This window comes from Piliocolobus tephrosceles, chromosome 9 (genome assembly GCF_002776525.5).
Source record: "Piliocolobus tephrosceles isolate RC106 chromosome 9, ASM277652v3, whole genome shotgun sequence".
In the NCBI taxonomy this organism is placed as follows: domain Eukaryota; kingdom Metazoa; phylum Chordata; class Mammalia; order Primates; family Cercopithecidae; genus Piliocolobus; species Piliocolobus tephrosceles.
The window spans coordinates 1,337,561-1,352,525 of NC_045442.1; the positions used below are offsets into that span (position 1 = coordinate 1,337,561).

Consider the following 14,965-nt stretch of genomic DNA (forward strand, 5'->3'; position numbering starts at 1 on the left):
AACCACACCCCACACTCCAAGAAACAGTGACCACCATGACAACACACTCCAGAACACAGGACCACACCCCACACACCAAGAAACAGTGACCACCGATGGCGACACACACCAGAACGTTAACTCATCTCCTTCTAAAGACTTCCTTAAACCTTTCAAATACAAGTCATTTAAAAATAAGTACTGTGGGAACCTTAACCCTGTAGACGCAGCGCAGGCTGAAGCCTCCTGGGGACATAGGGTGGGCGCCATGCTGGGGGGCGGGAACCCAGAGCCGTGCTGCTGATTCCTCAGGAAACCCTGCCCCGCGTGACTCGCTTATCCCTGTGGAAAAGCATTTCCTTTCATGAGAAAAGTCCTCTTGTCTGTGCAGCCATAAATACATTGCAGCTAAAAATAGTTTTGTAAAAGGAAGTAACGACTGGGCCTTCCACCAAAGGACAAGCGCAAACTGTGTCCAGGCGGTGCGGGAAGAAGGCCCAAGAGAAAGGACACAGTCTGCAAGCTGCGTCTCCCGAGTAGGACAGAGAGCTCTCTCAAAATTCAGTTTTCTCTCACAATATTATTCCCGTTAGCTGAACCTGACAGAGCAAGAGAACTAAAAAGAAAATGGGGACACAGAGAAACAGATACCTTCCGATGAGAGATAATTCAGAACTATCCTCCTCTTTCATCAAATACAGAGACAAAATCAGCTTAAGTCTCTACACATGATGGCAAACTTCTCCAAAAGATGTATGTTAGCAAACTTAATCCACTGGGAAAAGGGCTGTACACCCTAGAATACATTTAAAATGAGAACTTATCATTAGAGAGGATCAAATTCTTTTTTGTTGTTGTTGTTTTTTCTTTTTAAGGTGGAGTTTTACTCTTGTTGCCCAGGCTGGAGTGCAGTGGCGCCATCTTGGTTCACTGCAACCTCCGCCTCCCTGATTCATGCCATTCTCCTGTCTCAGCCTCCTGAGTAACTGGGATTACAGGCATGCGCCACCACGCCCGGCTAATTTTTTGTCTTATTAGTAGAGACAGGATTTCACCATGTTGGTCAAGCTAGTCACGAACTCCCGGCCTCAGATTATCTGCCCGCCTCGGCCTCCCAAAGTGCTGGGGGATTACAGGTGTGAGCCACCATGCCTGGCCAATTTCTAAGAAACAACACAAGTGTAACTTTGAAATCATGGCATACACAAAACACAATTATCTACAGGCCCCGTTTCTGAACGGAATAATCTGGCTAGCTTTTGAGCACAGCATACAAACAGAGGAAGAGGCTGGAGTTCACACAAGTTTAAACATCAGCCCGGAAATTTCGCCTGGTCCCCGCGTGGTGGCATCTCCAGTTACAGGGACCCTGTGGACAAAGGTTCCCTCTGGCATGACCGCATCCTTTCCCCGTCATGACTTCTGACCTCGAATCACACAGGCCATGCCAGGATCCCTGCCAGCCCCACAGAGCACACCATGGGCCGTGCTGGCAGCAGCAGAAGTGGGATGGGCTGCCTCAACCGGACCCCCACCACCCCCATGAGGACCTGCCAGCCCCTTCTGCCCAGACACAACCTTCACTCCTGCTGCCAGCAGGTAACAGGTGAGGAACTGGCCCGAGCTGCCCTGGGTCCATCTCCTGTCCGCCCTCTGAGTTCTGTGGATGCTGTTCATCACCTACTGTCTTCACACAGGCTCTCTTGTCTTGTTTTTTAAATGTGTTTGTATTATTTTTTAAAACTGAAAAAAATCAAGTCATAGCACACTACATGGCTCAGCTGTGACTGAAATACACGCGGTCTTAGTGACAATGATCTTGGTGACGACAGCACAAGGATGGCAGGGGGAGGGACTACACGGGGGACAGGGCATGATGACATCAATCTGCAGAAGCCGACAGGTGACGAAAAACTGGCTCCAACTCAGACTCGCTATTTACAAAGTGGGCACGAGCAGAGAACCGCAGCCTCGCCACGCCACCTCCTGAGGCGCAAGAGAACCGCAGCCTCGCCGAGCTCCTCCATCTGACGCGCAAAAGAACCGCAGCCTCGCTGAGCTCCGCCGCCTTCTGACGCGCGAGAGAACCGCAGCCTCGCTGCAAGGCACCACCTCCTGACGCACATGCATGTTTCTTTCTCTGTTCAACTTAAATGGAAATTGCTTTTCTTTTTTTTTTTTTTGAGACGGAGTCTCGCTCTGTCGCCCAGGCTGGAGTGCAGTGGCCGGATCTCAGCTCACTGCAAGCTCCGCCTCCCGGGTTCACGCCATTCTCCTGCTTCAGCCTCTGGAGTAGCTGGGACTACAGGAGCCACCACCTCGCCCGGCTAGTTTTTTGTATTTTTAGTAGAGACGGGGTTTCACAGTGTTAGCCAGGATGGTCTCTGTCTTGTTTTTCTAAGACCAGCCGAGCGGGCGCAAAAGAACCAGCGGGTAGGCAAGTGTAACAGCAAAACTGCACGTTTATTTTGGTAACCTGAGGTGTGCGGGAGAAGTCTGTCGGCCTCCGGCGAAGGAGGCCGGCAGAGTCCCCCCGTGGGGCCCTTGGACGGACTTCCCACAGTCCCGACATCCCGACAGGACTGGGAAGCTGGGAAGTCCGCGTGGCTCAATGGCGGAGAGCGGCTTTTCTAGGAGTGGGAGGGCAATAGGTGGGGCATGGGCGTGTCAGGGGCGTGCCGCAGGTGCGACCAGGTAAATCTTGGTCTCTTCGGATTGACGTCACCTGGCGCATGCCCAGTTGGTCTGCATCCTCCCTGGGTCGCCGGCTGCATTTTCGCGCACACGGGTAAAAGCTGGTGATGAAGAACCCGGAAATGTGCCATCTTGCCTCCGTTCATCCAAACAGTCTCGATCTCCTGACCTCGTGATCCGCCCGTCTCGGCCTCCCAAAGTGCTGGGATTACAGGCTTGAGCCACCACGCCCGGCCTAGAAATTGCTTTTCAAAAGTCAATCATACTTGTTTCAGAAATTTGGGGAAATGCAGCGGGAGGGAAGTACAGAAGAGTGAAAATCACCAGCAGCGCCATCACCACGAGGCTCTGGCGCACACGTAACCGGCCATTTCACTGCAGATTCCAGTGACCTCACAGGAGCCCGTCGTCACCGGCCACCCTCCACGCCCCCCATGGTGACCTCTGGTCCCCCAAGTGACACCTCCAGATGTTCCGCAGCACCAGGCACTCGGCTGACCGCTTCCCACAGAGGAAGTCAACTGGGTTTCTGGGGAACGGCCTGTCGTGCCCACCCTGCCAGCCGTGCGGCACTGTGTGGGGAATGGTGACGAGCTCGCCAAGGAGCTGTGAGCCCCTGGGGAGGCAGCCCCGCCCATGGTCCAGAGAGCCCCCTGCTCTCCTCACAAGAAACCAAATGTGTGCCCAGTCCCCGTCCTGGAGGGTGCTGGCTTCTGTTCTGCTGCTGACAAGACCCAGCTGTGGCAACAGAGTCGGAGGTGGGGGAGACGTGGAGAAGGCCCGAAGTCGGCTTCTCCTGACAGAGGGGCCACCTCTGATGGCCCAGGAGGGTCAGCACCCCAGAAGCACAGGGCACGTTCAGCCCCAGTGGCATGAAGCCCGTCTCTGCCCGGGTCTCCAGAGGCACACTCATTCCCCAAAGGGCAGATGTGTCCCTAAGATCACCCAACCACTGGCCCACAGACAGAAGTGCCGGCCAGGTCTCAGGGACAAGCAGCGAGGTCCAGGGAGGCCTCCAGTTCCAAGGAGGCTGCTTCATGGCAACCCAGAGGGAAGCCCAGACACACACAGCACCCTCAGGGTGGGATCCGTGCTTGGACAGAGGCTGCAGCGTCATCCACTCCTGCTAGCAGGAACCAGCAGTGGACACCCAGAAGGACACTCCACCTGCAGGGCAGCCGCTGATGACACGCATCTGTGGGGAGCATCATGCAGAAAATGAAATAAGCCAGGGCCCCCCGAGAAGCAGAGGATGTGGAGACAGAATGAAGTGCAAGAAAAGGATGAAGAGATGGTGGTTTCTGAGGCTCCACGAGACCTGGGAATCCAGGGGTGTCACCACTGCTCCTGGCTTTGCTCTGATAATGCTTCTCCTCGTTGTGGAGCTTCCAGTCCAGCACACAGGCATCCCCCGTAGCTGAAGGGACACATTTCAGGACCCCCAGTGGACGCCTGTAATGGCAGCTAGTACCAAACCCTATATACACCATGATTTTTCCTATACATACATATCCATGATAAAGTTTAATGTTAGGTACAGTAAGAGATAAACAATAACTGATAATAAAATAGAACAATTAGGACTATATACGGCAAAATAAGTTATATGAATGTGCTCACAGTCATGCTCTCTCTCGCTCCCTCAAAGTATCTCACCTAGTTTCTGATTGCAATGACATAAGGTACCTGAAACCATGGATGAGGAGGACTACTGTACTTGTACACAAATGGTTTCACTGTATTTCATTTTTAAGAACATATTTAGGCACCTGTTAATACTTTGTATAAAGAAACTTTTGGCTCAGTTACGTGACTTCTAATTTCATTTTATTGTATATGTAGTCAAACACACAATGAATTTTAAAATTGCTTCCCCAAAGCACACTTTTAATCAAAACCCGGAATCAACTGCAGTCCTGTTAAAAATGCAACTTTCTAGAAGCCCCTGAAGGTCTGATTAAACAAGTTCCTTGGAAATATCTGTTCTATGTCACCAAGAAAACAGAAAACAGAAAAATCCCAGCACTTTGAGAGGCCTGAGGCCAGGAAAGACCAGTCTAGACAACAGAGTGAAACCTCCATCTCTACAAAAAAATTAAAAGTTTAACCAGGCTTGTGCCTATAGTCCCATCTACTTGGGAGGCTGAGGCAGGATGACTGGTTGAGCCTAGGAGGTTGAGGCAGGGAACTGTGAGTGGGCCTCTGCACTCTAGTCTGGATGACAGAAGGAGATCCTGTCTCAAAAAATAAGTAAATTAACACAAAAAACAGACAATTTAAAAAATTAACAATTTTTTTAGTTCTTAAATAGATTATCAAAACTAATAACCAGTAGGTAGAATGATCAAGAATAAAAGACACAAATTATCACTATCAGGAATCAAAGAGGGGTTATCACTATAGACATTAAAAGAACAATATGAGAATACGTGAACACTGTATCAACAAATTGATAATTTACATGAAGTAGACTGATCATTCCTTTAAATAATTTTTAAGTTTATGTTTTCCTCAGCAAATAAGCTTAAAAATATTTATTCCTTAAAAAATAAAACTTGGCACATAATGAAAAGAAAATTTTTATCTATTAAATTTGATTCGTATCAAAAACCTTCCCCCAAAAAAAGGCACAGATGGTTTCATTGGTAAATTCAATTAAACACCTAAAGAAGAAACAGCATCAATCACAGATGGCTCTTTCCAAACACACAGGCGGGATGACACTTTCCAAGTGGTTAGTGTTTTCCAAATGATTAGTGGTTAATCTCTGAAGCCAACATAACCCCAACACCAAAACCGGCAAAGGCATCACAGAGGCAAGGCAAAGAAACATTACAGGTCAATAGCTCTCACTGATGTGTACACAAAGCAAGGGCAGAAATACTGGTGTTTTTGTTTTGTTTTGTTTTGTTTTGTTTTGTTTGGAGAGACGGTCTTGCTCTATTGCCCAGGCTGGAGTGTCGTGGCACAGTCACAGTTTGCTGCAGCCTCCACCTCCTGTGCCCAAGCAATCCTCCCACCTCAGCCTCCAGAGTAGCTGAGACTACAGCGCATGTCACTACAACCAGCTAATTTTTGTAATTTTTTTGTAGAAATGGGGTTTTATCACATTGCCCAGGCTAGTCTTGAACTCCTGGGCTCAAGTTGTCTGCCCACCTTGGCCTCCCAAAGTGCTGGGAGTACAGCCATAAACCACTCTGCCTGGCCCAAAAAGACATTTTTTAAAGGACTATAATGTGACCAAGTAGGGGTTAGCCCAGAAATGCTAGTTTCATTTAACTAAACATCGATGTAATTTACCAAGTTAGCCAAACAAAGGAGAAAGTATGGGGTCATTTCAGCACATACAGAAAAACCAACGGAGCACATTTGACATTCCTCAATGGCAAAGACGCTCAGCAGAGTACGAAATACAAGGAAACCTCCTCCCTTTGATAAAGGACATTTTTTAAAAAAAGGAACAACGACAAAAATACTCCAGATACTCACATCCTTACTGGTGAACCACTCAATACTTTCCCCTAAAGGAAGAGCACGGCAGAAAGGCCCAGCTCCCCACGCTGACTCACCCGACACCAAAGGTCCTGACCAGCCCAGCGAGGCAGGAAAAGAAAGGAACAGCCTCAAGCCTGGAGAAAAAGGTGCTCATGTGACTCTATCTGCAAATGCCGACTGTTCACAACTATCACCCACGGCTCAGAAGCTACAGTTCAGAGGGGCCACAGGACACAAGATTAGTACATAACCACGCATCTGCATCTCCACTCACTAATAGTAAACAACTGGAAAATGACATGTTTAAAAATACCATTTATAGTAACATTAAAAACACAAACTATGTAAGAATTTATTTAGAAAAAACACAAAACCACTATACTGAAAATCACAAAATGCTGCTGAGAGAAATTAGAGACAACCTCAGTAAATGAGGTGATAACCATCTTCATAAATCAGAAGACACAGTATTGTGAAGACATCACTTCCCCCCCATACTGATCTACAGATTCCATGCAATACCAGCCAGAAGCTCAGCAGGCGCTTTGCAGAAATTGACAAGACGCTCTAACATATATGTGGGAATGCAACAGGCCTGGAATATCCAAAGCAGCCTCTACAAGAACCACGTTAGGGATGTACGCTGACTCTAAGACTTACTCTAATGCCACCACAACTGAGGCAGATGGCCCTGGAATAAAATTCAGTGGACCAATGGAGCAGAAGAGTGAATCTAGAAATAAAGCACACTTATACTTTGATTTTCACCAAAAATACCAAAGCAATCCAGTGGAGAAAAACAAATTATCATGCCTGTAAACCCAGCAGTCTGGGAGTTCAATGCAGGAGGACTGCTTGAGCCCAAGAGTTTGAACCCAGCCTGGGCAAGATAGTGAGACCCCATCTCTGCAAAAAATATTTTTAAAAGTAGCTGGGCATGGTGGCGCATGCCTGTAGTCCCAGCTACTCAGGAGCCTAAGGTGGGAGGATCGCTTAAGCCCGGGAGGTCAAGGGTGCCATGAGCCGTGTTGCCACTGTACTTCAGCCTGGGTGACAGAGCAAGACACTGTCTCTTTAAAAAAAGAAAAAAAAAAGTTATCAACGAACAGTGGTGAAACAGCTGGATTCCACATGAAAAAATAATAATAAACTTCAACCACTATCTCACATCATACACAAAAATTAACTTGTGATAAGTCAAAAACTCAAATGTAGACAGTAAAAGCACATAGCTTCTAAAGAAGACAAAAAGGAAGAAGGTCTTCATGGCCTGGCAGTGAAAACAGATCTCTCCCGCCTAAGAAAGTGAGAATCAGAGAAGAATCGTAACTAAAAACTGCTGATCATGGAAACTGCCATTAAGAAAATGAACAGGCAAGACATAGACTGGGGGAAAGTATCACAAAACATACATCTGACAAAGGACTGTTAGCCAGAGTACATAAAGGTCTCCCACAACTCCCTGATGAAAACAATTCAAAAAAAAAAAAAATATTGGCAAAAGATATGAACAGACTCTTCGCAAAAGAAATACATGAATGGTCAATAAGCAGCTGAAAAGATGCTCATCTCCTTAATCCTCAAAAAGGGGCAAATAAAACCTACAGTGAGGTCCCACCGGAGGAGTTAAAACTGAAAAAACAAGAACACCAAATGGGGGAAGGATGAGGAGCAGTCAAGGCCTCCACACATGGTCAGAAGAACAGACACAGCAGAACTGCCCTGGAAAAGTTCCAGAGTCTCTGATAGAAGTAAATGCACATCTATCCCAGGACAATAGGGATAGTTCACTCCTAGGTAGAATTGCCTAAGAAAATAAAAATATATGGTCACAAAAAATGTGAACAGCTAAACGTGCTATGGCACAGTCACACACCCCTACAAAGGACTACTATCCAGCCATGAAAAGGAACAAACCTCTGGTTCAGACAAGAATATGGACCCATCTCAAAAATGTCTGGCGGGAGACTGGAGCCGTGCGGAGAGGGCATCCGTGAATGTGGCGTCCTCCAACAGGAGAAGCTACGTGAGGGAAAACCCACAACAGCCACCTCCCAGGGAGGGCCAGGGAAGGGCACGGGGGAGGGGTATTGGGTGATGGTCAAGCTTCATGTTTATGTTTTGATAACAATTTTGGTTAAACAGATACATCAAAACTCACCAAATGTGTACTTACGATTTGTACATTTTGCTGTGTATAATTTTTATGTCAAAAGAAAAACATTAAATACTGAGCTGTAGCTAGTGATATTCACACAGAAGCATTTGGGGGAAGTATGCTGATGTCAGCAATTTAGCTTGAAATGCATCAAAAGCAAGAATGACTGACGGACAAACAGAGGAAAATGTGCTAAAACAAATACAGTAAAACATTAATGATAGAATCTAAGTGACAGATAAACAAGTGTTAGCTATAAAATTCTTTCAGCCTTGTAAGTTGAAATTTTTATAAAACAATCTCACATAAGTCTTTAAGAATCAAAAATAAAAGGGCTGAAGTTGATGATCTCTAGGGCTCTTCCTGTGACTTTTTCCCCTAAGCATGGCCAATTCCAGGACAGTATTAGTCTGTTCTCACACGGCTATGAAGACATACCTGAGACTGGGTAATTCATGGAGAATAGAGGTTGAATTGGCGCACAGTTCCACAGTCTTTACAGGAAGAATGGCTGGGAGGCCTCAGGAAACTTACAATCATGGCGGAAGGCGAAGAGGAAGCAAGCATGCCTCACCATGGTGCAGCAGGGGATACAGTGCGAAAGGGGAAGTGCCACACACTTTTAAACAACCAGATCTCACGAGAACTCACTATCACGAGAACAGTAAGGGAGAAATCGGCCCCCAGGATCCAATCACCTCCCACCAGGTTCCTCCCCCAACACTGGGGTTACAATTCGACATGAGATTTGGGTGGGGACACAGAGCCAAACCATATCAGGGACCCAACAGGCTTTCTTTTCCTTCTTCAACACAACCCACTGCAAGTTGCCAAAGAATTCTACTCTCAAACCACCAAGATGCAGCCCCTGGAATCTTCTGGGCAGATTATTTAATGAAAACTCAGACCTGGGAGCTGCCAGCAAAGCCCCTGCCAGCAGTGGGAGAAAGGTGGGCCACAACCCAGGGGCAGACTCCACTCCAGTATCGGGAGTGGACCAGCCTGGGCAAGATGGCAAGACTCCATCTCCACGAAAAAAAAAAAAAAAAATTTAAAAACAGGCCAGGCATGGTGGCTGAGCTTCAGGTTTGCAAAAGGGGAGCACCAAGAACCAGACACCATGGAGAGGCAGGTGGATGACGAAGCAGGGGTCAGAAGAAAATAGGGCCCTAAGAACTAAACACCTGCTGAATCTTCCAGGCTTCTCCTCTCCTTCACCCCATCAATCGCTATGAGAGGCTGGCCCTGGGCAGCACGGAAGTATCATCTTCCAGCCTCACTGAGGCCCCACCTACAGCAAAGGGACAGGGCAGGACGGCTGGGGAAGTGGACCCCAGCACTGCAGGGCAAGGCTGGAGCCAGCCCCAGAAGCACCTCTGGACACAGACAGAGCTCCCTGGAGAATGGCGCTCACCCTTCTAGTTTCCCTGGCCCACAGCAAGCACCAGCCCAGTTCATCCTCACACAGGCCATCGGGATGCCCAGAGCCCACTCCTTGGCTCCAGCCTCCTCTCTGCCCCTTGCCTGCCCTGCACAATCCCACACCCGCACTGCTCCCACCAGAGCCACCAGTGCAGCTGCTTTCACCACAGTGCTGGGGCAGGGGACTCAAAAGGAGGAAAACGGCATTCACGCCCTCACTTCCCAGAAAGTAAGCCTCACTCAGGGCTTACCCACAGCTACGGCCACCCACAGCTACAGCCCCAGACACCAGGAGCCCCACTTGCCACCCCACCCCACAGTCCCCTCCATCACCGGCCCACAGGCTCCACCTCCACCCTCCCCTACACTCTCCTTTCCCCACCTCCGCAACTGACGTGGCTCGGCATCCCTGCCACTCAGAAGCCCAGCTCATTTCACAGCTGCCCGGCACGCACCAGCCTTGAGCCGCATGAACGGGCATCAGGCCCCTTCCTACACCACTGCAACCAGCCCAACCATACAGGTGTGGAAACCAAGGCACAAGAGGACGAGCAGCTTCCCTAGGGCAGATAAGAGGCAGCTCCAGCACACTTAAACCCAGAGCCTGCTAGGCACGAGCTCTATCCTGCACCACAGAAGGCAGGTGGGCTGAGCGCCCCTGCAGTGCCTACCACCCTCCAAGGCTATGGTCGCAGCCCCTCTGCTGGCACCCACTCCAGCCACTATGCCATTCCCTGGGGCTCCCTCAGCCTGACCTGCCCCACCACTGAGAGTCTCCTCTCCTCTCCTGGAGCCCAGACCCAGCCCCTGCACACTCTCCTGGTGTCCTGGAGCCTGGACCCAGCCCCTACATACTCTTCTGGGTGTCCTGAAGCTCAGACCCAGCCCCCACACACTTCCCTCCCCTGGAGCCCAGACCCAGCCCCCACACACTCTCCTGGGTGCAACGCCCCGTGCACTCTCTTAACAGAGCTGCTCCAGCCCCCGCACACTCTCCTGGGTGACACGCCCTGCACACTCTAACAGAGCCGCTCCAGCCCCCATACACTCTCCTGGGTGACACGCCCCACACACTCTAACAGAGCCGCTCAAGCCCCCATACACTCTCCTGGGTGACACGCCCCGCACACTCTCCTAACAGAGCTGCTCCAGCCCCCGCACACTCTCCTGGGTGACACGCCCCGCACACTCTCCTAAGAGCTGCTCCAGCGCAAGGTCTTGCTCACGTTCACCTGCCAGGGACTGGCATAGGGGTGGCATGCACAGTGGGCACTGAATGCCGCCCGAGGTGCTCTGCATGCACCCAGCAGAGAGAACCAGGGTCTCTGATAAAGCTCTGGTTTGTGCTACAAGGACCACCATAGACAGAACACCACACAGCCACAAGGGTGGAGGCGGAGCAGCTGGACCCTTGAACCTTCAATGCCCAGGTTTATACGGCACTGATCTAAAACCAGACACAAAAAAGGAGAGGGCTCATTTTTATTGCTGTCAAATCAAAGTTCTGCAACTCTTTCTGTAGAGAGCATAATAATCTCCCAATGGTGAATAACTTCCCCTCACATGTCAATTTTAGAATTCTGGTTTACTTCATTCAATGCAAGTTCAATATTGAGCCTAATCTCAAAACAAATTTTGAGTGAGGCCAAATTGCTGACATTTAGCAAACACGCCCACTACTAAAATAACCCAAGAAATACCAGTGTCAGGGCTGTTCAGCTACCAGCTTCACGGAGCACCTCCAAATGGCACAGCTGAACCCCTTGAGGACAGGAAGCCCACACTCCCCTCTCAAACCAGGAGTCTGATGGCTGCCGAGTAACCAACGAGGCTGGAACCGAGAGCACTGCCCATGGGCGAGAGAGGCTGGTGTCCAGCGACCAGGAGAGGCCACTAGGAGGCCACGAACCACCACTGCCCACAACACCCGATGCCTCCCTGAGACAGACATGCTGTCTGTACTTTCTCACCTCATCCATTTCCTCAGGGGCCCTCCTGTCCTTCCTTTGTGTCTCAGTGTCACCTCCAAGGGTCTCAGTATCACCTCTAAGAGCTGCCACTTTCCACCTGACCCCATGGGGGGGCTCAGGCCCCTCCCTGAGGGCCACTAAAACGTGGGCCTCAAGACAGCTGCCGCCCACTGTTTCCATGGCCCTGTCCCGTTCCCTGGCCCGGGGCCAGCCATGCGCAGCCCGAGATAAACGTGTGAACAAAACTCATAGACACAGGAATGCCGCCTGAGAGATGCCAGGTAAACCCCCACTCCCACATCTCCCTTGCCAGGTATCCCACCACCTTTTGACCCCACATCTCCTGTGTAAACTTAACTCAGATACCAACTAGGACATGCAGGCCGGCTTGGAGGATAATCAGAGTCCCGTCCTGAAATGCTTAGGAGCAGACAGGACAACAGAACGCGATTCACCAGGGCGGGGCCAATCCGTGCGCACTTGGGGTGCCACGGCCCAGTCTTTGCCTGCCAGCTTCTCTCCAGGTGCAGCGGCCCTGCCTGGGGGTCCCTCTGCCCCCTCCACTCCTGGCCCTTCATTCTGCTGAGCCTCAGTCAAAACCCCTTCCCCACAGCCCTGCCCCTTCCAGAGGCCCCTCAGAGTTTTCTGGAGCCCAGCACAAGCCCTCTCTCCACAGGTCAGAGGCACCACAAGTGCATTCAAACCGTGGCACTCAGCCCACCACTGGGCTCATGGCAATTCAGCAAGTGTGACCAGCATTTTGGGAACAAGGCAGACACCGGCAGAGCACGTCCCGGTGGCCCTTGTCAGTCATCACTCAAAAACCCGGGTTCTGGGGTGCGAGTCTGGGTGGGACCCTCGGCTCCCCATCCCAGCTGTGGACTCTCCAAGGCTCTGTGATTGGTCAGCAAAGGCAAGACGCTGGGTGCATCACAGATCTGCTTAATTCAGAAGGTAAAATGAGGCGACAGCCGTTTATTTATGAAGGTAAACATTTAATGCTTAAAAGTAACGTATGCAAGTTTGTGTTCCAAGATCATTTAGAACATTCTCATCTGCATCCTGTCAGCTGGCTGGGAGAAAAGGTAATGAATGATATCATGTGCAGGCTAGGCCCCAGAGAGGGTGGGTGCAGCGGGGGATGCAGACTGGGGACAGGCCTCAGGGAGCCACCACAGCCCAAGGCTACATTCTCTCCCTCTTTCCACCCAGGGCCAAGGCCGTGTCAAGAACCCACTAGAACCCGCAGCCCTGCACCTGAAAGGAAAACCCGCTCAGGGGTGCCACCCAGCACCTGTCCAAGGCCGCATTCTGAACCTCTCCATACTCTCCCCCCGTGCAGACAGGAGCTGTGCTGTGAGCCTCAGGAAGCAGACAGAGAAGTGCTGTCCTGGGGGCAGGAGGGGGACACCAGCACCTCCCACCTCTGGCAAGAGAGCTGGAGAGAGGCAGAGCCACAGCCCTGGACCATGGCTCCCTCACCTGGCCTCAACCTGGAGCCTGACCTGCACAGCAAGGGCCCAGGGCTGGGCTGTGGTCTCAGAGGCTCAGCACACACACCAGCAGGGAAGGGCAGAGTCCGGTCACCAAGGAGCCACAGCAGCCCAGCGGATGGCTGCAGGTCAGGTGGCATCTGTGGTGGAGGGATGTGGGCAGGGGGCAGTGGGTGAAATAATTTCCCCAGAAAGTACTCGTGGTTCAGGAGGAGAGGGGAGCCACCGGCTCCACAGTCCACAACAGCCGCGATGTTAGTGGTGTCAAGCAGATCCTTTGGCAGGGAGTGTGAGAAGCAAACCATTATAAAGAAAGAAAACAGCCACAGGGCAGGCGCTGTCACTAGGGGACCACACACTCCCCACTGCCAGGGCCCTGCGCCGCACATGCCACACAGGAGCCCACGGCCAGAGGGACACAGGGAACTGGGGAAAGGCTGTCCTGAGGGCCAGGTGCTGAGGTGTCAGGAGCTCCTCGTCTAAGTTGGTGCAGGATTCCTCCTCGCCAAGATAAACACTGCTTATGGGTTTCAAATAAACGCACTTCCACAGAGAAGCCGAGAAATAAATGGCTCCACTGCTTGTGGTTTGGTTAGGGAAGTAGGATAGTGCTCATTGCTTTCCCCTTTTTACCAGTTTCCAAATGATTGTGAATGTGGTTAGATCGGTTTGGTTACTAATTTTATGATGTTTAGCCAGACTGACAGTGACGTGTGGGCCCCGGTGGTGCCTGGTGCCTCAGCCTGTACTCCCCTCTCATCCTGACCCCATGAGCTGCAGGGGGCTGGGAGAAGGCTAGCCACGCGTCAGCTCTGCACAAGCCTTTCTGGGAGCTACGCGTCAGGCAAGAGGACTAACCCCTCCCTCAGGCAGAAACCAGGTGTCATCCAAATGCCAAAAGCAGGCAGGCATCAGGCTGCCACCCTTCAGCAGATAGGTCAGAGCTGGCCACATGTCCGGGCCGGTGCAAACACTGGCCTGCGGAGGAAGAATGCAGCATTCAACACAGAGTCCCAGTGTCTGGACAGGGAGCCTGAGGGCTGGGTCACCTGTCACCTGTCACCCTGTGGACCTGGCATCATGTGTTTTCCATGGACACCCCAAATCCGGAGCTCCCGGGAGGACTCCGCAGACCATATGCTGAGGTGTGCTTTGCGTTTCTATCCTCAGTTGGGCTGCAGGCTTCCAGGCTAGACGCCTCCTCACCACCACAAGTCCCTGCCTCCAAGCTGCCTCACGCCCCAAGGCCCAGCAACAAGGATAAGCCCCTCCCCAGAGCTCCTCGAAGGACCTCATAGAAACCGCATTCCAGGCCTTTTAAAATACCCTCCAGCTACTCAGGAGGCTGAGGCAGGGAGAATGGCTTGAACCCAGGAGGCGGAGGTTGCAGTGAGTGAGCTGAGATCGCGCCACTGCACTCCAGCCTGGGCAACAAAGCGAGACTCCGTCTCAAAAAACAAAAACAAAAACAAAAACATACTGAGACCTCATCTCTACAAAAATAAAATAAAACAAAGAGAAAAACACCCTCCCTAAGACCTTTGTTCCTCCCTCCCTGTGTGAGGCCCGGGAGGCATCAGTAAACAGAAACAAGGCCGGCCCTCACACAGCACACACACCGCAACATCTACAAAACCGCACACAGCACACACACCCCAACATCTCAACAAAACCTCACACAGCACGCACCCCCCAACACTTCAACAGAACCTCACACAGCACGCACACCCCAACATCTCAACAAAATCTCACAC

The 14,965-nt window shown here is 51.0% G+C and overlaps 1 protein-coding gene across 2 annotated transcripts in view; it reads right to left on the reverse strand.

Annotated features, from left to right (window-relative positions):
* The window catches only part of INPP5A (inositol polyphosphate-5-phosphatase A), a 229,944-nt gene that overhangs the window by 181,818 nt on the left and 33,161 nt on the right, over positions 1 to 14,965 (reverse strand). The window contains exon 1 of one of the 2 annotated variants that reach the window (XM_023185784.3): positions 8,765 to 8,891. The exons of the other annotated variant lie outside the window; for it this stretch is intronic. The gene's annotated coding sequence lies outside the window, so the exon portion shown is untranslated. Of the gene's footprint in view, positions 1 to 8,764; positions 8,892 to 14,965 lie in introns of those variants that run through there. 2 annotated transcript variants of the gene reach the window in all.